Source organism: Lutra lutra, chromosome 7 (assembly GCF_902655055.1).
Source record: "Lutra lutra chromosome 7, mLutLut1.2, whole genome shotgun sequence".
Lineage (NCBI taxonomy): Eukaryota > Metazoa > Chordata > Mammalia > Carnivora > Mustelidae > Lutra > Lutra lutra.
In genome coordinates this window covers 69,874,354-69,898,152 of record NC_062284.1, presented here as the reverse complement: position 1 = coordinate 69,898,152, position 23,799 = coordinate 69,874,354, and the positions used below count along the sequence as shown (strand labels likewise).

The 23,799-nt window shown below is 43.8% G+C and overlaps 1 protein-coding gene across 6 annotated transcripts in view; it reads left to right on the top strand.

The window, feature by feature from the left end:
• The window catches only part of LOC125105151 (aromatase), a 109,988-nt gene that overhangs the window by 36,488 nt on the left and 49,701 nt on the right, over window positions 1-23,799 (top strand). For 2 of the 6 annotated variants that reach the window (XR_007128819.1, XM_047738315.1), the window contains exons 1-2: window positions 21,131-21,837; window positions 22,325-23,061. The exons of 2 other annotated variants lie outside the window; for them this stretch is intronic. The gene's annotated coding sequence lies outside the window, so the exon portion shown is untranslated. Of the gene's footprint in view, window positions 1-21,130; window positions 21,838-22,324; window positions 23,062-23,799 lie in introns of those variants that run through there. 2 more of the 6 variants (XM_047738317.1, XM_047738316.1) reach the window with 2 other exon arrangements.

Here is a 23,799-nt window from a genome sequence, read left to right as displayed (position 1 = left end):
GGGTTACGTATATTCCCCCCAGGGTATTTTTAGGCTGTTAAAATATTTAAAGAATAGCAAAATTATTTTACCTCCAAATTTAAGCCATTTAATACAGTTGTCAATTACAGTAGCAAATGATGTTCTTTTGTTGCAAATAACAAGGACTGGTTTTTCTCTCTTTCATAGCACAAAAGCTAGCATTTTTCTATTTGTTTTCGTTGCTATTGGGAAAAGTTTCATTCTAAAACTAAAAATAGGAGAAATTATAGCCATCTGTACCTTGTTTGCTTTTTCAGGTACCCAGGAATTAAAGACTTAAATAAATGTCTTTCTAGAAAATTGGAGCTGGAGATGAGGAACAATTGTTTTTTCCATCTGTACCCCTTCGATTAAGGGGTAACCCACTTGGGGTACTCATGGGGCATAAAAAGGGGATGTTTTGTGAAAGTGAAATAAAAATCTTCCTGATTGAGCTTAGCAACATTACACAGAGACATCACAGATCTAAGCAAACAGACTTTAGAAAATTGCAGCTTTGATAAACCCAAGTTAGGATGGTGATACTTTGTTTTTTATGAGAATTGCATGTGCCACTTATCTTTAAATTGAGAGGCTAGCTGAAATAAATCTTTAGAACCAGAGGGGACAGAGTCTACTGTCATCTTCTGAGAATCAGAAAATGGGATACTTTGTCTCAGATACAGAGCTTGGCAATGGGTCAGGGCATCCAGAATTGGGACAATCTCAGAAAAATCTGGAACTTATTAATGTTCTGCTGAGAAAAGGCTCCTTATGATCAGCATGATATGATTACACTTGATTTAAAGGCTGCTTATGACTTGTATTTCTGTTACCGCTAACAACTTGAGGCAGAGAGGATTTCTTCTTGTGATTGTTTTTGCTCGGAAGTTAGCAACTTGGGTATTTTCAGTTGAATTGCGGCAACTCTTTTTAAAGCAATGTAACATGAAAGTACAGAGAAATGTATAGCTTTGTCACTTAGAGCTAATGGTTTTATGTACTTATATTGTAGTGTGAGCATTATTGTAGAAACATGTCTGTAGCTTTAAGTTAAGGAACTTGGGTAAATAACAGTAAGATACTGCTTTTGTTGGCTGTGTCTGGATATATTTCCAGTTTTAGGTATACCATGGTCTCCTAAATATGAAGGGGGAAAAAATAAACAAAGATACAGTAACATATTACAAGTGACAGCTAAGTTGTTGCAGTGGTTCTTGAAGATTTTTCAAACTCTGTCCTTTGAGGTTCCAGTCATCTGTGTTTTGTCTACGTATAAGGAAACAAAGAGGGCCAGGGGCACTGTAGAGCTTGTCATTTTGGCTGTCTTAATGAGCCATCTGATGGACAAATAATGGCAAGATTTGAAATCTGCAATGAAATACTCCGACTAGGCTGGCCATTATAAACTAAGCCAATGCATTCTGCTGTGTCGGGATTAGTTACTTGAGATACACACATGTACACATGAATGGTCTCAGTATAAATCCTAAAGCGGGAAATCAAAACAAGGCTCTCTATTAGCAAAGGCTTCCTAGGAAAAAGGGCAGTTTTAATTTCATGAATGAGAATTTTCATCATAATCATTATTTGGTGTCTAAAAAATCCTAGACAGAACTTGAGGGCTCTTTTCCTTCACGTCTTGGCTAGGACTGGGTTGGTGGGGGTAGGGTGTGTTGGGGGGGAGGAGGCATAACAGGGGACACGCCCACTCCCAAACATTCCTGCGGCATGGGAGATCTGTGCTGCAAACAAATCCATTTAGTTTAGACACCGTAATACCTGAATTGAAATGATTAGGCAGGAACTTGGTCTAGTGCTACTTTTAAAAGAAAAATTTTAGCCCTCCTGAAGGAATCATACTTGGGATAATCTGGTCTTTCTCTAGTGAGAGGGAAGCAAAAAAAGAACAAAAAACAAACAAACAAAAAAACACTCTGGAGCAGCCACTGTGGCCTAGGCACTTGGCAGTGTGCAGTTCTGTTTAACCCTCACAACAGCTGTGCGAAGGCATCAGCATCTCCATTTCAAACCTGTGTAAACCAGGTTCAGCAGTTTGCAGATATGTTCCCTAAACAGTGAATCAGCACACTGGGCTCGAAACCCAGGGTCTGCTCTGACACCAACCCCCTCCTGCTTCCCCCCTGCCACCGCCTAGGTGCTTTCTTATGCTACAATGGCACCAGAAATTATTTTAAACAGACATTTAAATAGTCTCTGCAGTCTTAGCGAAGCAAAAACTCTGAGCAGTTGGGTTGGCAGTGGAGACTCAGGTAACTTTTCACAGACAAGACTTCTTACCCCTGGTTCTGTTGGCTAGGGGCGACTCCAATCCTGCATTTTCAATGTCTGCCATAGGCTATGAACTGGAGGTGGGCACTCGGCTGGGCTGTGGCCACGGTGGGCCCCGGGCGTGTCGCCATTCCTTGCCATGATGCACATCCCAAATGAAGCGGTGTGTAGGGCTCTATGAGGGACACTTTCCTGTGAGGACAGAGACTGAGACGGGGCTCTCTGGGGGGCATCCCCACACCACAACAGTTAGGGACCGCACACGTGGGGAGGAAGCCAAACCAAGATCCTGAATGGGTCAAGGCCAAGTTAAAGTGGCCGGGGGAAGAGGACCCGGGTGTGCCAAAGCAGGGGGAGGGAGAAACTGATGCTATAGAAAGCAGAGCTTTGCCCCAAGGACCTTGCTTCAAAGTTGCAGGACTGCAGAGCCCTGTCCCCTCTGGTTCTAAAGCCTCTGGCTTGTGTTGTTGCCCCCTCTTTAGGTTTCCCTAACAAAAGGATCAGTCTTAGATAATTTTAAAGACTTCCCTTAAACAGTTTTTGGGTAAAAGATTTGTAAAAGAGTTCAGCCATGACTAGCCCTGAAACAAAGCACGCTACACATTCCCATTTCTGTTGATCCTTCTATCAATTGGCTCAGAGACCTAAACTATATTGCCCAAAGCCATACAGTATGTATAGATGGGACTCAAACTCGGGTCTTTTAATTAGAAAGACGTAGATGTAGGCTCTCTCCTACATCTGGAAAATAGGATGGTATATATGGGCACACATAGAATCTGAGATGTTATATGGATCAGGAAGGTTTGGAGCTGACAGTGGCATGACCTGCCTTGAACTTTGCATGATCATCAAGTAAACACCAAGGGCAGCTCTTCACCGGCTACCGGAGTCCATCCCTGGACAGAGGACTAACACACCAATAGGTAGAAGAGGCAAGCTCCCACTTTTTTTTCCAATCCCTCTCTGCTGGGGTATGCTGAGGGGTAATCCCTCCAACCATAAGTCAGAGGGCTGGTGCACAGCTTAGGAAGTCTGAAAAGAATGAATAGTGATAGGTTCGATTTTTGTACAAAAATAATGATATGCTTTGTGCAAAAGCATCCCAAGTAATCCACATGCTTCTACTTCCCTGGGTTCTTGTCCTCAATAAGACATGCATACACCTTCTTTGCGTTCCTGCCTTATGGTTGGCATATAGACGCCACATATCTACCATGGCCAGTATAGGCTAAATCCCCCTCTCTGCAGAGTGCACAGAAAGTCTCCTCTCACCTGGCATCCTTGGGTAGAAGAAGGGGGTTACTTAACTTGTTTCCTTCCTTAAAAAAACCCATCATTTTAAGCTTGGGAACTGACTTAAAAATTGCTTAATTTACACTTATCATTTTGGAGGTGAGGGGACTGAGTTGAATGATATGCCCAAGGTCTATGCAGCTAGTCATAATGAAGGATAGAGCTCTATTCTCTTGACTCCCACCCAGTCCAGTGCTCTTTCCTCTGTATCATGATAAATGCTAATCCTAAGGGGGTGAGAGTACAAACTATTACCCCTAGTTTACAGATAGAAAAACTGAGGACATATTTCATGTTAGGGACAAATGGCCACTTGAAGTATAAAGATTACTAAATCCATGAAACTCATTTAACAGATCTTCAGGATTAATAATTCTCATTCCCCCTGCTAGTTATAAATACGAAAGTTCAGTGTTACAGTGAACAGTGAGTGTTCTTCATGATGTTGATAATATTTCCTCCTCCACGTGAAAAGTAAAGAAGGGGAGGGGAAGATAGTCTCCACTGTCAATGAAGCCTGGCATCCAAACAGATTATGCATTTATGGAATCCCTTTAAAAGATAAACCAGCATGTATTTGTATATCAGAATTGTTGCAGCCAAGTCCCACACCAGAAATTAACAGTAGTCCTATTGGACCAAGATTATTAAAACTCCCATGCTTACAATTGATACTGCCTCAAAAAAAGACCCAGCAAAAATACACTGACATGCAAAAGCAATTGGGAGAAGTCCATGGTTCTGACAATATTTCTATAAAGTTAGTGGGAATGTGTGAACTCACATGCATGGCTCCCTCTGCCAAGTTCTGTGCTAGGACCTTTACATAGGTTTTCTTATTTAATGTTCATGACTTCTGATGTCAGTATTCTAAGCACAATTTTCCAGATAAGGCAGTTGAAACTCTTTTGTATTTAAGGAACTAGCTGAAGGGGTTGGGGGTAGCACCACAATGTGGTGTTCATTTATCCAGCGTATGTTTACTGTATTAAATAATGTGCCTGGCACTGTGCTGGGTGCTGGTGATATAAAGTTAAATAAGACATGGTCCTTGTCTTGAAGAAGCTCAAAGCCTCATGATATTCATTTCCAGTTAATGTGGGAACTTCTGTTCACCAGAGCTAGCTTAATAGCAAATAAGATATTTACAAGCATATCCTAAAAGATTTACCCTGGAACTCACATCTTGAAGCCTGGAAAGAGTTAGAGGAGAAGTCCTAGGATAAGAAAATAGAGGCTTCGGGTTTATAATGAGGGGGGAAATTAATATTGGCATTCAGGCAAAAGCAAGCAAGAGAGAATAATCAGGCCCCATTTAAGAGGACCAGCAGAGCCTGGGTTTCAGCTCTTGGCTGGAAGAGTTCCATAGAGAGCAATAGTATGAATAATGAAAGTGGTGATATGGGATGCTGATAGATGGATGACCTTAAACATCTGAAAAAGGGGTTCAGATTTAGTGAACAGAAATTAGGGCACCAATACAAAATCTGCTGGTACAGGCTCCTGGCTGTTGAATATCACTTGATTGTGGATACCTGTGACAAAAAGTGCCAGAGGGAAAGGAAAGATTCTTGTCCATGTATTATTGAACCTGGCTGAGGGAGTCCACAGACTAGAAGGTCAGTATTTTGATACCCTTGACTTAATCAAAAGTGAACTGATGTGGCCCTGGCCTGGGCAACAGCTGCAGAGATAGAGCCCAACCCAAAACAGGTTGGAAGCAAACAATGGGCTAGGGTTGGTGGTTTAATGGGAGAAGTGAAGGAGGCAAGGAAACAAAAGGGTGGTGGAATCCCTAGAAGTAGCAGAAATTAGGAATTAGCTACCCATTTAGGTAGAATTATCATGAGCTTGTTTTTCAATGAGGTTTAGATAGATACTCTAAATATGCCCATCCAAGGGGGGACATTTCTAACATTTCTAAGGAGAAATGTTAACTATGTCCCCCAAACTACAAATCAGAGGACAGATGGAAGGTGACCAGAGACTTTAGAAGAGAACCAAAAGCAAACTGGATCACCCAGGTCTAAGATTTTCTGTGCTAAGGCAGCAGAGAAGTAAAAAAAATGCTTAGGCCTGCAAACAGTCCATCAGACAGGTGAGCAAGAGGTCATGGATACCCTCCAAAAGCATTGTGGGTGGAAGAGGAAGCTGGGAAACAAGATTGGGCGGTTGGCACCCTGGGGGCCTCCTGACCTGTAAGCTCATGTGCTAAATGAATGCCAGGCTGAGCCAGTCTAAAGCTGGGGCTTTCACAGCTGTCTGCCTCTGTCAGCCTGGGAAATAGCCAGGTTGGGGCAGGAGGAAGGAGCATGAACTCTGGAGTCAGACAGATGCATTTTAATCCTTCTGTAGACAGCAACCAACTGAGGCCATTTCAAGGAGATTTAATCTCTTATTTCTTCACCTTTAGAAGGGAATCATTTCTACTTACCTTACAAAGTATTTCTGTTTTCTTTTAAAGACTAAAATGGGATAAAACACCTATAAAATATTGGGGGAGACGCTGAGTAAATACCCCCTTCTCTGGAACAGTGGATTGTTTAGCTATGTTACTTAGAGTCTTGGGGATCTTCAGAAATTTCCCACAACAGTTTTGAAGGTGGGGGTGGGTTCTGGCGACGGAGACAGAAGCTGGTAGAAGGAGGAACATCAGCTACCCACACTCCACTCTTACTACAGCACTGTGGTCCCAAGAAAATTTTATTTCAAAAGGAAAGGGGAGCAGAGACAAAACTACTGGCACTAGTATAGTAGCAAGGTTTCAGGAAGACTAATACACAAAATTCAATTGTATTCTTAGGCATTAATAGCAATCAATTGGAAAATAATTTTTAAAAAAAAAATTCCAATATAGTAGTCCCAAAAGACATAAAAATAGGAAGTCCAGCAAGAGATGGCTAAGACCTCTACACTGAAAAGTACAAAACATTGTTGGGAGAAATTGAAGAATACCTAGTAAATGGCGATATACATATATATGACATAAAGCTCAATACTGTTAAGGTAACAATTCTTCTCAGAGTGATTACAAAGTCAAGGAATTGCCAATTAAAATTCTAGAAGGCTTTCTTCTTTTTTACTTCTTTTTTTTTGGTAGAATCTCATTAGCTGATTTCTAAAATTTATATAGCAATGCAAAGACCTAAAATAACCAAAGTTTGTCATTTAAGGACCTTTGAGAAGGTCAGACTTCTCACCAGGACTAGATTAGATATGATATGCAAGAGATTTATAGGGGAAAATAATGGGAAAGATAAAAGAGGAAGGAGGAGGAACAGGTATGGAAGCAGTCAGAACCCAGTGCTAGTCTGACACCTGTGAAAGGAGAGAGGGAAGGAAGAATTGTATGGAGAGGGCTTGAGACCACACCGTAGTCCTGAGCAAGAGTTTTGGCCAGAAATGGAGAGTCCTGAAACAAAGATTTCCTGTTAAAAGAGTCTTGTCCTGCATGGGAAGGGCTAGCACTAGCACCCCCACTATACCTAGTCACCGGTTAGGAGCTACCCAGAGAAGTGAGCCTTTCTATGAACTTAGTAGGGAACCACACTCCCAACAGCAGGTTGCTGATCAAACAGGGACCCCGACGTGGGGGCTCAATCCCAGCACACTGGGATCATGTCCTGAGCCGAAGGCAGACCCTTAACTGACTGAGCCACCCAGGCGCCCCTATATTGCCAATTTTTAACTAAAGATACCAAGGCAGTTCAACAGGAAAAGGAAAGTCTTTTCAACAAATAGCACTAGATCAACTGGATATCTATGAGGGGAGAGCCCATCAATTCTTACCTCAACTGTAGAGAAAAAAATAACTCAGCATGGATCAGGGACCTAAAAGTAAGATCTAAAACTATTAAATTTCTGTAAGAAAGCAAGAGAAAAATCTCTGTGACCGTGGAGCAGCAAAGTTTTCTTAGAACACACACACAAAAGCATGAACCATTAGTAAAAGAAAAGCTTGACAATTGGGCTTCATCAAAAATTTAAAATTTTTGATCTATAATAGACATTAGGAAAATAAAGCAAACCACAAACAAGGAGAAAATATCTGAAACACAAATCAGACAAAGAACTTAAATCCAGAATGCAGTTTATAAAAATCTCTTAAAATTCAGTAAGACACACCAATTTTTGTTTTTTGTTTTTTAGAGAGGGAGGTGTGGGAAGGGCTAGAAAGAGGGGTAGAGAGAGAATCCTAAGCAGACTCAACGTGGGGCTTGATCCCACAAGCCTGAGATCATGAGCTGAGCTGAAATCAGGGAGTCAGTACACTCAACCAACTGAGCCACCCAGGTGCCCCAAGACAAACTGATTTTTAAAAAACAGGGAAAGTACTTGACCAGACACTTCACAAAAGAAGATACATGAATGGCTAGGAAACTACTAAAAAAATGTTCAAAATCATCAGAAAATCAGGCAACTGCAAATTAAAACCCCAATCAGATACCTCTAGAATGGCTACAATTAAAAGCCTGGCACGCGCCAAGCGGTCAGTGAGAATGTGGAGCAACTGGAACTCTCATATACTACTGGTGGAAAAGTAGGGGTATGCAGATCATTTGGCAGTTTCTTAAAAAGTTAAACCTGTATCTACCGTACAATACTCTTGTATACTAGCATTCACAGTAGCCTTATAGGATATGGTGCAGACTGGGAAACAACCCAGGTATCCATTAACAAATGAAGGGATAAACCATCGTTTGACTATGCAATAGAACCCCACTCAGCAGCATTAGGGGACACACTGCTGATGAGCACAGCCACGTGAATGGCTCTCAAAATCAGTGTACTGAGTGAAAGAAGCCAGAGAGAAAAGAGCACAGGCTGTAGGATTACCCTGCCATAAAAATCTAGAAAATGCAAGCTAATCAATAGTGACAGGAAGCAGATCCACAGCTGTTTGGGGGACAGGGCACATGAAGGGATGGATTACCAAAGGGGGAGGAAAATGTTATCTTGGTTCTGGGGATGATTTCACAAGTGTGTACGTGTATGTTAAAACATATCAGACTGTACACTTTAAGTATTTGAAGATTATTGTATGTCAATTATGCCTCAGTAAAGTGGTTTAAAGGGATGGAGGGAGATAGGGTCTGATGTAATGGATGCAAGACCCCCGTACACTAAAACGGTTTGAACGGTGTTCTAGAAGAAACCTAGCGAGCACTGAGTCTTCTACTTTGCTTTCCTCTTCGTCTGTTTTAATATGGACCTTCCCCTCAGGCTGGGTGGGGGGAGTGGAGCCAGGCACAATGCCTGGTGCACACTGGGACCAGCCCTGGCATTCGAGCTCCCTTGAGCATGAGGAGGAGGAGCAGGCAGGCCAGTTGCTTGGGCAGTCCATCAGCCAAGACAGTCACATAGGGCTCAGAATTCAGGAGGGGCACCCACGAGCAGGTTCAACACTCTGCAGTCAGAGGACAGAAGTTCTTAATCATTTTATCTTTGATTTTGTAAGTGAAGTCCAATGGGATAGGGGATGTATGTGGAACCTGGACCCTTAACTCATGCAGAGTCACCTCTTCTGTGGCTTCCCTGGGAATGGGGATAAGTTCTCCACTGCCTGATCTTTCTCCTCCCTGCCCAGCCAACACTGTTGCCCTCTGCCTGACAGTGGCTTGGGCATAAGAAGAATGGGGGGACTGGGTGCACAGCCAGGGGACTGAGTCATAGGGTGGGGGGCCCCTGGGCAACTGGGAGGGTCTGTATTTGCCCATCGAGTATCCCTGTGCCCGAAGTAGCACAACATTAAATGGCAAATGAAAGACACCATGACAGGTGGAAAGGAAGACTGTAAAAGAAAGAAAAAGTCCTTTTGCCTGCTTTCTGAACCAGGAAGGGGCTCTGCATTTTCATTTTGCACTGGGCCTTGCAAATTCTGTGGTCAGTCCTAGCTACAGAGCAGCCTGTCTGGGAACAGTGCTCTCCTTCCCCACCCTGCCTGCCCAGGGGCTCCAGCCACGGATTCCCGCAAGGAGAGGAACTGGACTGATTTCACTCCAGAAAGCATCCAGTGCCCGTCAGGGGAAAGATTTGGCTCCATTCACCCTGACCAGGAGTGACAGAGACTGAAGCCCATGATGGAGAGTCTGGAATGTAGGTTAGACTTGCTCTCCAGAGTAGGAAGGATAACAGGGTAGAAGCAAGGCAAGTCCTGCTCTCATTAGATTCTTCTGGTTACAGTCCTCCCTGTTCTTTGATTTCCTCTCTAGTGTGGAATAAGGGTGAAAGTCCCAATTTGTTGTTTTGAAGAAAGTAACCATGACAACAGCCAAGTCCACAGAGAGAGTAGTAAAATACATCAGGCTCTCTTTCAATACCTTGCCTTTCCTTCCAGAATGAATGCTCCTAGTCAGACAATGACCCAGCCGCAACAAAAGACCAGACCTCAGAGAAATTTCGCGTGCCTAGCCCATCATAGATTAGTGGCCGGACCTCTTTGATTTGCCAGTTCTTTGCCTCCAGCTTTTTCTACATGGTCCAGGTCAGGTTTAGAAAGCTTATTTTAAAAGGTCAAGAGCATATATGAGCTCTTTTTAGGAAACATGCCCTATAAATGTGTTAAAACTCATGGATTTAGAAGTAAAAATAAACTTGGAAGGTTCCATTAAATGGGTCAAGGCGTGCTAGAAATTTTGGACTAATTCTTGACTCCACGGGTTAGAGAAGGAACTGGCAGAAGCTTATCCACCTCCACCTGTGTGAGGAGGGAGGTGCTTTTCCTTCTGCCTGGCAGGGAGGGGCCTCGAACCCAGCCTTTCTCAGAGGCAGGATGAAGCAGTATAATCTTCAAGGGTACTGGCAGGGAAGAGAGGAGGGCTGGGTCTTTACCGAGGTCACGGATTAGCTGGGACACCTTGGGCACATAGTTTAACCTCTTAGGATATGCCAACACTCGTGGCTCTGTTGGCAAATATGCTAGTGCCCCTTAGTGAGAAGAAAGCATTGCATGTGAGAGCATTATCACAGAGTCATCTCTGCCCTTCTGAGCCTCGCAGGGGAGGGTTGGATCTGGCAGGTTTTTGTCCAGGAAGAAAGCTAAGTCTTCCTCAGCTGAGTCTGGGTTGCACATTGGGTCAGATTTACAGAGTGAACAGAGGCTTAGTGCACCTTGGCACAAAAAGGAAACCGACTCTTTCTTAGTGTTGGGGGAAACTAAGATTTGCTTTGTCTCTGAGGCTATAACTAGGTTTATCAAGCTCGGTCATAGTCACTGACCTTGGCCTGGTGGCCATCAGGGTATGTGAAGCTCAGAGAGCTACAAAGGTCGGGCAGGTAATGATGAGGGTATAATAATTAGGGGGGAAAGGAGGGTGCCTGCCCCACTGAAAAGACCAACAGGCTGTGGCCACAGAGGAATGTGAGTCCAGTGTGGTCAGATCTCCTGAGTGTTTCCTTAACAGAGGCCTAAAACCTGAATTTTAAAGTTTGAGATATTCAAAATTTTAGATGATGGCAGCAAAAGCAAATTTAAAGCACAGCGTAAGCCAAAATGAGAAGGTAAGAAGGATGAGCAGGTTACAGATAGGAATTTCGGTTAAGGCAGGGAAATGCAACAGAAGATGGTCCTGTGCCCAGCTTCCTGCAGAGAGCCTCCTCCTCCAGGCTGCCCGGCTCCTGCATCAGCTTCTCCTTTTCCGTCACTTCTGCCTCCCCCAGGAGGAGATGTCATCTCTCTCTGGAAGGTAGAGGTGAGAAGCCTTGCTCCTTTAAGTTGTACTTTTCCCCAAAGCTGTGAATGTGGCCAGTCCTTGCCTACCCCTACAGGGCCTGGATTTTGAAATTCAAAAACCAGGAAAATGTTTTTCCCTCTGTGTTCTGCTTCCCTGAAGCAATGAAAAATCCTCAGCTGACTTAATAAGGAGAGGGCATAAAGAGTGATCCGGTAGCACTAGCTAGCCTGTCCCCCACCCCAGGGACTAGACCAGATGGAGAAACATCACATACACGATCTCAAGAGGCCCAAATGGGGGTGGTGTGCTTGGGAAGTTAGGACTAGTTTGGTATAGCTGAGTGGAGTGTAGGGCACATGGCAGGGAAGGAGACTGGAAAGGCCGAGGAAAATAGGGACTTAATGTAGAGAAAGTTGTTCATTGGCTCAGGAGTGATTACTTACATTATTTTTATAGAGCTATTTTGTAAAGTTGGTGACTAATCCTTCATCCCATTGGGTATAATTTATCATCTGTGCACTCTGAAGTGACATAAATGGGCTTCCAAAACCATGATCTGGGGAACCATGCTCATTATAATGTGGGTGGTCTTGACCTCTACTATGTATCCAGAGCTGCTACAGGTTGCACGGAGGGTATTAGGTAACGCAAGACTTGACTGAGCAGTGTGCCAGAGCTGTCACTAAACTTTGCTGTTCCTCGAACTGCTGTGTTTTCTGCCTGCCCTCCTCCCACTTCAGCTCCCATTCCCTGTTTCCCCAGGCTCCACCAACTCCTCTTCTTCCCCAGCAATCTTTCCAGCTCTGTCTCTGCACCATACTTGGGCTGACCCCTGAGGACCCTGTTTTCCCATCTGTCTGCTCAAGTAAAGGATGTGTGTGCACCATTAGGTTTCCAATGTCCCCTGTTGGGAGGGGGGGTTGGTGCCTTCCTGAGTGCTGCCTCTGGACAATTATTCCCTTTTTCTTTCTAAAGAGATGAAACCTGCTTGAGGTTTCACAGCATCTACCCACTCACTCTGTCTCCCCTAGTCACAGAAGACTTTAGTCTCCTTCTATACGTCTTCCCCTCAACCCCATCATCCAAAACAGCTAAATGTCCTTGTGACTGATGGAAGCAAGAACATCCTGGTTGCTGTGTTACCTGACACTTGCTCCTTCTGTGACTATCTCCCTCCTTCTCAGCCACTCCCATGGGCAGCTGGGATCTTGGCATCATTCCAATGTGTATCTCCCCTGAAATCTCATTCTCTTGCCACCTCTTCCAGCTCATTCTCTCAGGTGCCTTCACTGTGAGATCTCCATGCCAGTGGTCCCTCGACCTTCTCTGTCCCTGACCCTCCTTCTTTCTTTACTTCCTTCATATCTACCTTAGAGGCAATAATACTTCCCAGAGTGCCCTAAACAGATTACTGAGAGCATCATGCTCTTTCCAAAAGTCCTTGCCTGGCCAAGACCTGCAGAACAATCCATGCTTGTGCTAAGCAGATGAGCCTTACTGAAGAAAATGACCTGCCTGGACATTTTGTCACGGATCTCACTTCATTGAGTTCTCCAGCCTTGTTGGGCCCCTTGGCACTGGCCAGCAGTACTGCTGCACTTTTCTAGAAGCTCTCAAGCCACATTCACAATCACGATTTCATTTCCTCTTCTCGGAGCTTCATGCTTCCAACCCGTTTATTCCGAGAGAAGAGGCCTGGCAGAAAACACTGGTCAGTTGTGTTTGTGCCTGTCCTCTCCTCATACCTATATGACAACAGAGCACAGGTCTCCCCTCCAGCCAAAATCTCATCTCCTCCTGCCTAAAGAAAGTCCTGCTCCATCATGATATTTGCTCCCTTTTCCCACCCAAATATTCAATCTCTGCCTCACACGTGGTTTTCACTTAAACATATGCTAGAATCCTCCATTACAAACAAAGCCAAGCAAACAAAACTTCCCTTAACTGAACACATCCCTCAAATTCTCACCTAATCTCTCTCCCCTCCATCCACAGCCAAGCCTTTTAATTTTTTTTAACAGTTATACACGGGCATTGTCTCCATTCTGTCTCCTCTTCCCTTTTCCAGTCTGGCTTCCTACCTCACCACTTGGCAGAAAGTGCTCTTGCTGAGGTCCCAGTAACTTCCTTGCTTTATCAATATAAACTTTGTCTTCATCTGACTTGACCTTCCTGCAACATTCAATACAGTTGACCATATCCTGCTGCTTGAAACACTCTCCTCTTGTCTTTGGTGATAAATGCTATTTCTTCCTTATACCTTCTGACTAGCCTTTCTTAGGATCTTTTGCCTATTCTTCCTCTCCCCAAATTCTGAATTTTTGAGTTCTTTGGGAGCTTCTCTCATTCATAGCACAGTGTCCCTAGGCAATTTCAGGTTCTCCCAAGGCCTCAAATGCCATCTCCAACCTGGTTTAATCTTTCCTGAATCCTCACCTTTTCTATCCCAGAACTGCAGCTAAGTACTGAGTTGAGTGATTATCTGTATATTGTTTGTGGGTTTCCCTTACTAGAACTGTAAGCTCTCTGAGGGGGGGCAATGCCTTTTTTGCTTTTACCACTTCTATGATCCACTGGGGCCAGCTCAGGGACTGAGCTTCCCTGCTGACGGCTACTCAATGGGCCCCTGCTCTGCCTGCCAAAGGAGAAAGCATACTTCTGCCTTCTTGGGATGGTCGAACAGTTAGGACTTGTCACCGTAGTCTGTTTTCCAGATTCGGCCTACAGCTATCTTTTCTTTACTAAAGAACATGGAGTCCAGATGTGTTCTTTTGCCAAGAGTGGGGGAATCTTGTATTAATAAAAGTAAACCTAGCACTGAGGAGTGGGGGAGGTCTTCAAGCTTTTAAACCAAGGAGTGACGTGGTGAGTGCTGCATTTTGAAAAGCTGTCAGCAGGAAGGAGAAAGAATTTGTGGAAGGAGAGAAGAGGGCCAGGGATATTTGTGTGACTCTCTTCCAAAAGAGGGCTGGGAAGAGCCTTAGCTCACAGGCGGCATTGAGAATAGAGAGGCAGGGGAGAGGCAAGACTTGCAGAGATAAAAGGGCAATTGACTATGGGGATGGGATGGTGGGCAGGGAGAGCCTGCCCGGAATCAGAAGACTTTAGTACTTTGCCCATCACCCACTTCAGCAAGCCTTCACAGCCATGATGTTCTCTCTCCCTGGAAAGACCTGCCCCATGCTTCCCTCTTTGGAATCCTATTGCTCCCTGGTGAGCTCTATGAAGCCCTCCTTGGTTACCCCAGGGAGAAGGACTCCCTCTCATTACCACATATATAACACAAGTGCTCTTATAGTTGACTCTATCAAGGCATTTGTGCCATCTGTGATGAACTGGCTAGTTCAAACTGGAACACTTGCCGCCCCCCAAAAAAAATTAATAAGAGAAGCATATTTACTATAGTTATTTCCTTATATAATTAACTAAGGATATCTCTTTTCTTACATCAAAGTTCTGAAGGGATATGTTAATAATGCTAATTACTCATTTCTTTGACAAGATTTATACAAAGGTCTTGGCTGATCCTGGCTGCCTGCTCCTTACTTTTGTTTCAGAGTCAATAAGCTCTTAACTCTAGAATAGCCTAAGAGGCCATCTCCAAGCTTTTTTTTTTTTTTTTTTTAAGATTCTATTCATTTATTTGACAGAGATCACATAGCAGGCAGAGAGAGAGAGAGAGAGAGGAGGAAGCAGGCTCCCTGCTGAGCAGAAAGCCTGATGCAGGGCTCGATCCCAGGACCCCAGGACCATGACCTGAGCCGAAGGCAGAGGCTTTAACCACTGAGCCACCCAGGCGCCCACATCTTTGGGTTTGTTTTTTTTTTTAAGATTTTATTTATTTATTTGACAGAGGGAGAGAGATCACAAGTAGGCAGAGAGGCAGGGGGAAGCAGGCTCCCCGCTGAGCAGAGAGCCCGATGTGGGGCTCGATCCCAGGACCCTGAGATCATGACCCGAGCCGAAGGCAGTGGCTTAACCCACTGAGCCACCCAGATGCCCCCATCTTTGGGTTTTTAAATGATGCTTGTATCCTGAAAACTCACGGTAATTGCTCTCCAGCTCAGCTGGTTCAAATCAACCTCTTTGCGAGCTTTGTGTGTGTGTGCTTTGGCAATGTAGCAAAGGGGCCAGATGTTTTTAGTTACACTGGATGCATATTATCACATGGTTTAACTCATATATGCTCTGGATTGACTTAAACAGATTTCCTCATAGTTAATGCTCCTCCTAAAATTTCTGAACATTCACCAAGGCTTCAGCAGTCCTTTAGGACCAATGCCTTCCATGAAAATGCTCAAAATATACCCGAGTTCATGTCCTATACCATTGCCAAGAGCACTTTGACATCTAGTTTCCGCAGAATCCTAATGATCCCACAACACCAGAAGGACTGCCTCCTTGTGAGATAGTTCCTGATTTCCATCTTCTTTTGTGATCAGAGTCAATCCTTTGCTATTCCACTGTCATAATTTGCATACTCCTTTCCTGTGGAGTTTATCATAGAAAGCCTTGCTATTTTTATTTGTATTCATGTCTTTCTCTCTAGCTGTATCAAAACCTCCTTAACAGCACAGACGGTATCCTTTTAGTCCTCCCTACCTGCCTTGCTTAATACCATGTCTTGCACTTAGTTGGAGTTCAGAGTCCTAGAAAAGTCAATGAATGAGTCATAAGCATAATTTGGGTCATTTTTTTCTGCAAAATGCATCACCTGTCTTTGCCCACATTGAAAATCCTCAGCCTCTTCTCAGCCCACTCCTACTGGCTTCCTATAGTTTCTCCCCATCTGTCTGGCATTTCCCTCTACCTCTAGAGAGCTTTCCAATCTGCTCCCTTTTTGGACTCATTTTTAAACTTTTTAATAGGGCTAGTTCCAGGGTTTAGCATTCTTCCATTTGGAGAACTATTCTACCACTCCTGGTTTCTCCAGCCCTAAGAACAATGCCCCCCCACCCCACCTCCTTATCCATGGCAAGTCTACAAGAAAGCCTTATGAAGTTTCCCTTGGCAAAACAGCTGGTCATCTAAGAACCAAAAGAAGCTAGGTGCAGTGCCCAATTCACCCCTAAAAATCTCCCTTGAAACTGAAGAACACAATGTGGTCTCTCTCTGGGTAATTTCCTTATACCATCTTTTCTTGCACATAGCCAAAATGTTCCCAGCTATCTCCAGTTACTCCTAAACTTAAGCATTTGCCAGAATCTGATCCTTGTGCAACGCATTCACCATTATTTTTCATGCAATTTCTTTTTCTTTCTTTCTTTCTTTCTCACTTTCTTTCTTTTTCTATCTTTCTTCCTTCATTGCTTCCTTCCTCCTTCCTTCCTTCCTTCCTTTCTTGCTTTGACTACTTGATAATTTGACAGATGTTACAGGGGATAGCAATGCTAAGCCCTAACTCTGCCTAGCATAATTCTCTGGGTGCTTGTACTAGAGAGTCACAATCTCCTCTAGTGATTACATCATCCTCTGGATGGTGAGAGGGCAGGGATCATTAGCTCCATTTTACAGATGTACAATCTGGGGCTAGGAGAGAGCTTTTGTGATTTTCCTAAACTGCCACAGCTTGTAAATCATGGTAGGGGCTGGAGGTGGAAGTTAGTTAAACTCACAGCATCCTAAGACTTTCCCACTTTCTCAAGCTTTTGTCAAATTTGTCGTGAGCAGCATTTGCTGTGGCCCACTTTGGTTTCTTGAACATTCGGTCACCTACCTAAGCGGATGACCCACCCCTTTAGTTTTTTCGATTTGAACTCTTCTAATTGGATAAATCAGACTTACATTTTAAAGAGAAAACCACTCTTATAGATCTCTTTGTTTTTTGTAAATATTTGCAATGATTTCAACAGAGCCTACCTTAGAATTCCAGGCCGCCAACACATAGATAGGTACTGAGCACTTCTTTCTTAGCCCTCCTGCTAGACACAAAGAGGATGGTGGGAAAGAAGTACAGGGGCAGGAGGAACTGGAATCCAGTCCAAGGTCCACTGAAGGGGAGCCTTTTCCAAAGTTTTCCTCCCAGATGTGGATTTTTCTAGATCATACAAGTGTGCTGTAGAGGCTGACAGGGGTATTGCTGGGAAGTGACTGGAGAGAGAGGCATGCTAGTTTACAATCTAACCTGGAAGTCAAGCCACATGCTTAAAAGCACCTGGGTTACACTGGGATAAAGGCACGTTAGAAAGTCATGACGAGAAGAGAAGTTCACAAGTGCTGACCCTGGTCATGGGCAATAAAGGAGGACACAGGTGGGAGAGAGGACTGGGGAGATCTGGAAAGCTTTGTGGAGAAGAAGCAGTGATTTGGAAAGCACACAATCCTAGCTTTAAGGACAAACATAGTTCCATCCTCTGGTAGGGCTCCAGAGTCCTACTTAGTGCCTGCTCAAGGAGCCTCTGGTCTTTTGGAAGTAGGCAGCATATGTAACATTAGCTACCAGTACAGAGCAGAGAGAGAAGAAAGCAAGAAGCAGTAGAGAGGATCAAAGTATGCTTCTGAGCTACACTGCAGGATCTGAGTCTGGTTCTACCGCTCAGTAGCTCGGTGACCTTGGGCAAGCTGTTGCTAGTTTCTGGACTTCAGTATTAGTGTCTAACTCCTAGAGTTGGTATAAGGATTAAGTGAGAATACTACCTACAAGGCGCTTTGCACAGTGCCTGGTGCACAGTAAGTGCTCAATAAGTGTTAGTTATTATTTACATTTACTGATATATACATATATGTAGGCACAAAATGTCTGTTGTGATCCACAAGTAGGATTGAGAGTTATAGTCTAAAAGATACCACAAAAGGGAAAGAGGGTTTGATCCTCATGTTGCTGCTGTTTTTGTATGGTTTAGCACTTTGGGATAGTATTTGGAAGAAGATATTGCAATGATAATGGTGCTGTTTGAGACTCACCTCAGTGCCCTGGGCTCAGGCACTGGAGCACAGCTTCTAAGAAGCTAGGGCCTGTTTGGAATTCCTCCCACTCTGGCATGGAGGCAAAGCTCCTATTGGTCACCAACCCAAGAGCCAACATTCCTTTGAGCTCTGCACCCTTCCCAGAGGTGTTTGTGGTTCAGACCCTGGAGGTCATAGGAGACCAGCTCTACTGACAAGGGAAATTTCCAGAGTGGCTCTCCTCACCCTCACAGAATCACTACCTGCTCTGCCCTTCTCTAGACTGAAGGCCACACAGAAGCTTGCTATTCCATCCAGCCCCAAGTTCTATGCTTTGTGAAATCTGAACTCTTAGGCAAGTTACTTCATCTCTCTAAGCCACATATGTAAATGGAAATGAGAGTAAAATCTTTATGGGACTTATTGTGAGGCTTGGATGTAGCAAGGTAAAGCTTGGTGTTCAATAAAATGTAACCATTATAATTATTGATAGCTGCAGTCACTGTAGTGTGATGCTACAGGCAGAAGGAAGGGGGTGACTGCTTCTGGAAGCACACTGAAGAATCACATATAATTAAGGTGATTATAAAATTTATTACTAAACTGGAACACTTTTGAGAGTAAAGGGAATACTATTAATGGTGCAGGGACAATAGGCATCATTGGGAGTGTTTTGGACAAACCAGTCCAAGAGTCTCTCTCTCTACTGTCTACCCCTCACCTCCAATGCCAAGCTGTCTGACTATACATCTTTTCTCAAAACATAGCTCTTAGTTGAATATTTTTCTTCTTCTTAACATCTTTGTCTTTTGACAACCATTACGGTTGGCTATCACTTATTGGGGAATGAATATGCATTAGCCATTGTACTAGGTGCTTTAAGTAAATGAGCTCTAAAATCCTCACCAACCACTCTAGAAGGTAGGTGCTACTTCCATTACAAGGCTATGGAATCCGAGGCTCAGAGAGGTTAAGTAACTTGCCCAACCAAGGTTAGTCTATCAAATGGTATATTGGGGATTTACCACATAGGTCAAAGCCAGGCCTTTACTGGATCAGAATTTTTAGAGGTGAGCCCAGAATGATATATGCAGGGCCGTCATGCCCACCCCTCACCTGCTGGACTTATGGGTAAATATCCAAAGTAAATATCTTCCTCTCCTATAAATGCCAAATTTCCAAATTCTCAGGTCAGAGAACTGGGCTAAATAACCAGTGGCTTCTGTCTTGATTCTCACAGAAATGGGAGCTTCATAAATGTAGGTTCTTGAACCTGCTCCTGGATTCTTTGTAAATGGAATCTTGTATAGTTTTTGTAAGACCTAAAGATTGTACAGCTAAGCTGGCAGCAGATTTTATCTTTATTTTTTCCATTTTAAGATCCCTAGAGTGGAGGCAGCAGTCAGAGGGCAGTATCTCTAGGCTCAGTGCTTTTTTTGATAAGCTGTACAGAAACATTTCTTTCAGGAATGCCTACTTTGCATTCTGCCACAGTGATATAGTTACACTGCCTTACCCAGTAAGTATCTCTTGGTGGAAAGATATTAACTCTGAATGTCTGGCTCTATATGAGCAAAATTAGGGCTCCCATAAATCGAGGGAATAATACTCAGGATTTGGCTGAACCATTTGAGCCACTTCATCCTTTCTGGGACAATAATTTTCAGGATTGTTCCCATCATGTGAGGAAAGGACTGCTTCTTATAGCACTGGCAGGAGTGTGGAAAGAGCTCTTTGGCAAACACCTTACTCATCCATCATTACAGAGCCTGTCACCTTCAGGATGCTTTCCAGACGTACTCTCTGCCTACGTCATGTCCAAGCAAGGCGGAGTTTTCCTCTGTACCCCTTGGCTGGTTTCTTAGGACCCTTATTAGCAGCTTCCATGTAGAACTTGGGATCAATAGCAGGCAAGCCACAACTTTTGTCTCAGCTAAACATGGGGTTAAAGGCTTCCAAACTTTTCCTGAGGAGTGGAAACACCAGAAAGCCTCCCTCCCCGTTCACTTGTGAGCAAAACAAACTGAAAATGAAATTTCTTCTTAAAATATTGTGTTAAGATTCCTTTGAGTTACTTTAACTGGGTTTTTATGGGAGACAGGGATCCCTCATTGTGCCCAGGTCATTAGTGACTTTAATGAGAAATGGTGGCAATCAATTCAGTGGCAATCAATTCAGGCGAGTGCACCTGCACATGGGGCCAGTCCCCCATTTGACTCCCCCGACGAGTCAGGAAACCATGTAAGAACTTACAGCCCAGCTGTTCCAGAGACCCTCCACACAAATAAGATCTGCCTCCAATTACTGGAATAGTGTCTGCATAATTTGGAAAGAAGTTTTCCTACTTTTGGTAAGAGCATTTTCTTCTTAACCACCAGAGCCTTTAAACACACTGTTTCCTCTCTCTGGAATAAGTCACCCCTTTGCCATTCCTTCTCCTGGAAAATACTATCTTTCAGATTGAGCTTGAGTAGGCACCTGACCTCATCTGGGGATTCTGGAAGGGGTTTTCTGTTACATACTCCGATAGGACCATGCATGCTCTCTCTGATAAACCTTGTCTCAATGTTATGCTTACCAGCCTGCCTTCACTACTAGGTCATGAGCTCTAGGGACAGGGCCTGTCAACCATGTTCCTCAGGTGCCTATCACCTGGTGTAGTACCTAGAACAGAAGGCCCTTGCTGAAGGCGTAGACACCTTGAGAGAACATGTCTGGTTTGCTGGCTGTGGCATTTCAGAGCCTTGCAGGGATCCCTGGAATGCTTACCTGAGGGTTTCTCTCTTTCAAGGGACTCTCTAGATCATTCATTTTTGCTTTGCTTCTGAACTCCCAAGAGAGAAGGAGTATCAGGCAAAATCATGCCTGCCATTTGTACTCTATCACAGTGTATGTAGATATTTCATCTAAGTTATCTCAAGGCAAAGAAGACTCTATTATCTCCATTTTACTGGGAAGGAAACTGAAGGCTCAGAAGGGTTTAGTAACTTGCCTCAAGTCACACAGTATGGGGCTGTAAATTAAATTATTCCCCATTATGACAACATAGAATGTCATAAAAACTGTAACAATGCTGATTGTCTCACTTTCAAGTTCCAACTGGTCACAGATCATTCAGGGCCTTGTGCAAACTGTTTCTAACACTTATGAAGGATTTACCCATTACCTTTTTCCAAGTTTACCCTGCATTAGAGAAATGTTGATCATTTTATTAGAATTCTCATGCCTGGCCAAAATCTCCCATGTTCACCATTCCACCCACTCTGGGAGAAGCCATTTTTATGTATGTGCATTTCTGCTTGTTTCTTCTCCCTCCAGCTGGGTCACAGACCTCCATATCTAACCTATATTTGCTCTCCTGGGTCTCCTGAGTATATCACTCTTTGTTCTTTATCCCCTGCTGCCTCCTCTGTTTACCATATCCAACTCTGGACCCTCTGTGGATGAAGTCTAGAGCACCTCTGAAATCAACAACGCTGCCTTATTGCCACAGGGTCTGGCCTCAGAGCCACAGGACTGATGAGTAACTATTACATCAGACATTACAGGACCAAGCAGATGACACTCCTATGCAGCCTACTCACTCATTTCAATGATAGAAGCCAACACGTCCCCAGAGTTGCTTCTTTGGAATTGCTTTCAGAAGCCTGTGACACTTGTAATCTCCTGAGTAAACTCCTGGTTCAAGACGGTAGGTGAAGCACACATTACAGCCTTTCTTTGTCACCCCAAATCTCTGGAATTGATAGAAAAAGATATTTTTAAAACCTACAACTGAATTCTAAAACAAGAAGGGAGCTCTCCTTGAGCCAGGAATTCTGAAAATATAAAACCTGACAGGATTGACCTGATAGAGGAAACAAATCAACATACACACTGAAGAGTATCCCTACAAAGGAAAGACAAAACTGAATGGGACTCCCTATGTGGAAAAAGTAGATTCGTGAGAGCAGGAGGAAACTAGGGGCAACAAGAAGGTTGAGGAATTGGCTTCAGGAATTCCTGAATATCTCCTTCCCCCTTTTCAAGCAGTAGCTGATGTAGGGACTCTTCCCAAAGGAGCTATCAGCACAGAGGGCTGGAGCAGGAGGTGCAGGGTACACCCGAGCCCAGAAGCCTAACTCTAAGATATTCTTACTAGTGGCACGTTTCACCTTTCTTACTCTTCCTGTAAATAGACTGGAATACAAACTGCACCAGAACGTCCTGTCTCTTCTCTTCCTCCCCAAAAAGGTGGACAAACAGAGTCAGCCAGATGCCTAACAGGGAATTTCAGCCACAAAAATGAGCACGTAATTAAGACTCACCAAAATCTGATGAATGCCAACACCATAGGAAGTCACAAACTGTAAACAGAAGAGTTTGCACCTGAGGAAACAAGACTTACTGGTCAATGAAAACAGGGCCCTATATAATACACTGAATTAATAACAACCTCAGAGGTATCAGCAGATATTGCCATCCATAAAGAAATTAATATAAAATGGACATTAATAGTTTGATTTTTGAAATGGAAATCTGAATGGATAGACTGAAAGCCAAATAACAGTTGAAGAGCTGGGAGTTTCAATCATGGAATTATCTCAGAATGCAGCACAAAGAGGTAAAAGAGATGGGAAATATAAAAGGAGCAGGTAAGAAACATGAAGAATGGATCCATAGGTCTCAATATTTGTCTAGCTGGTATTCTAGGAAGCAAAAGTACTGAGAACGGAGGAGAGACAACCACCAAAGAAGTATTAGCCAAGAATTCGCCAGAACTGAGGTGGGATTGCCTGAATTCTCCTACACATATATCAAGGGGCCAATTCTTCATTCACCAATGATAGACTTGATTTGGGAAGCCGTAAAAGGTCATTTGAAGCCATGTGTGGTGGAACAAATGGATGATCAAACCCAGTGCTTGTTGACAGCCGTAAGTGAAATTAGATGTGAATTTAAACATTTTTGCAAGGCTCACAAATTGGTTCTGAGGATGCCTGCACCCACACAGGCAGTTTAGCTAGTTGAATTTTCTGTTTCTTCAAACCTTCCCCTAGTTTCCTAGCACAGGAGTACATGAACAAGCTAGAAGCCAGGGGGTCAGCTAAGAGAATCCTGCCTCTCTTGTATCCTCCCTGATCATCCCCACCCCTGCTTAGAGCTCCACCAGTAGATAGTAATGCTTCACAATATGGATCCAGCTTCTTTAGTCTCATTATCCCCAACCACCCTACTCATTCCTGCCTCCAAGCACTTACAAAACCCTGTCTTCTTACCATTAAAACTCCAACCACATTTCAAGGCCCAGAACAAGTCTCACCATTCATGCAAAGCCTTCTTTGGCCATGTCTCTGTGCTAATATCTCTTTGAACTTGTCAACTGTGTCATGCTTATTAGTTTTCTTCTCCTACTAGACCACAGGCTCCCAGAGAGCTGAGAGAGTGCCAAACATTTCTTTTGTGCCCTCCAAAAAACTGCTCCAGGCACCTGTTAAAATGAAAATATCCCTAGGAGGGAGAACAAGTTGAAAGATTAGCCCCTGGAGACCAATTATTTTGGTGAGATGATTTCTTATGACTGAGGAGAAGAAAGTGGGTGGATACAAAACGTGGGCAAATGACACAGAAAAGGAAGTCTGGGTGAGGAAGGGCACTGGAGGCAAGCATCAAT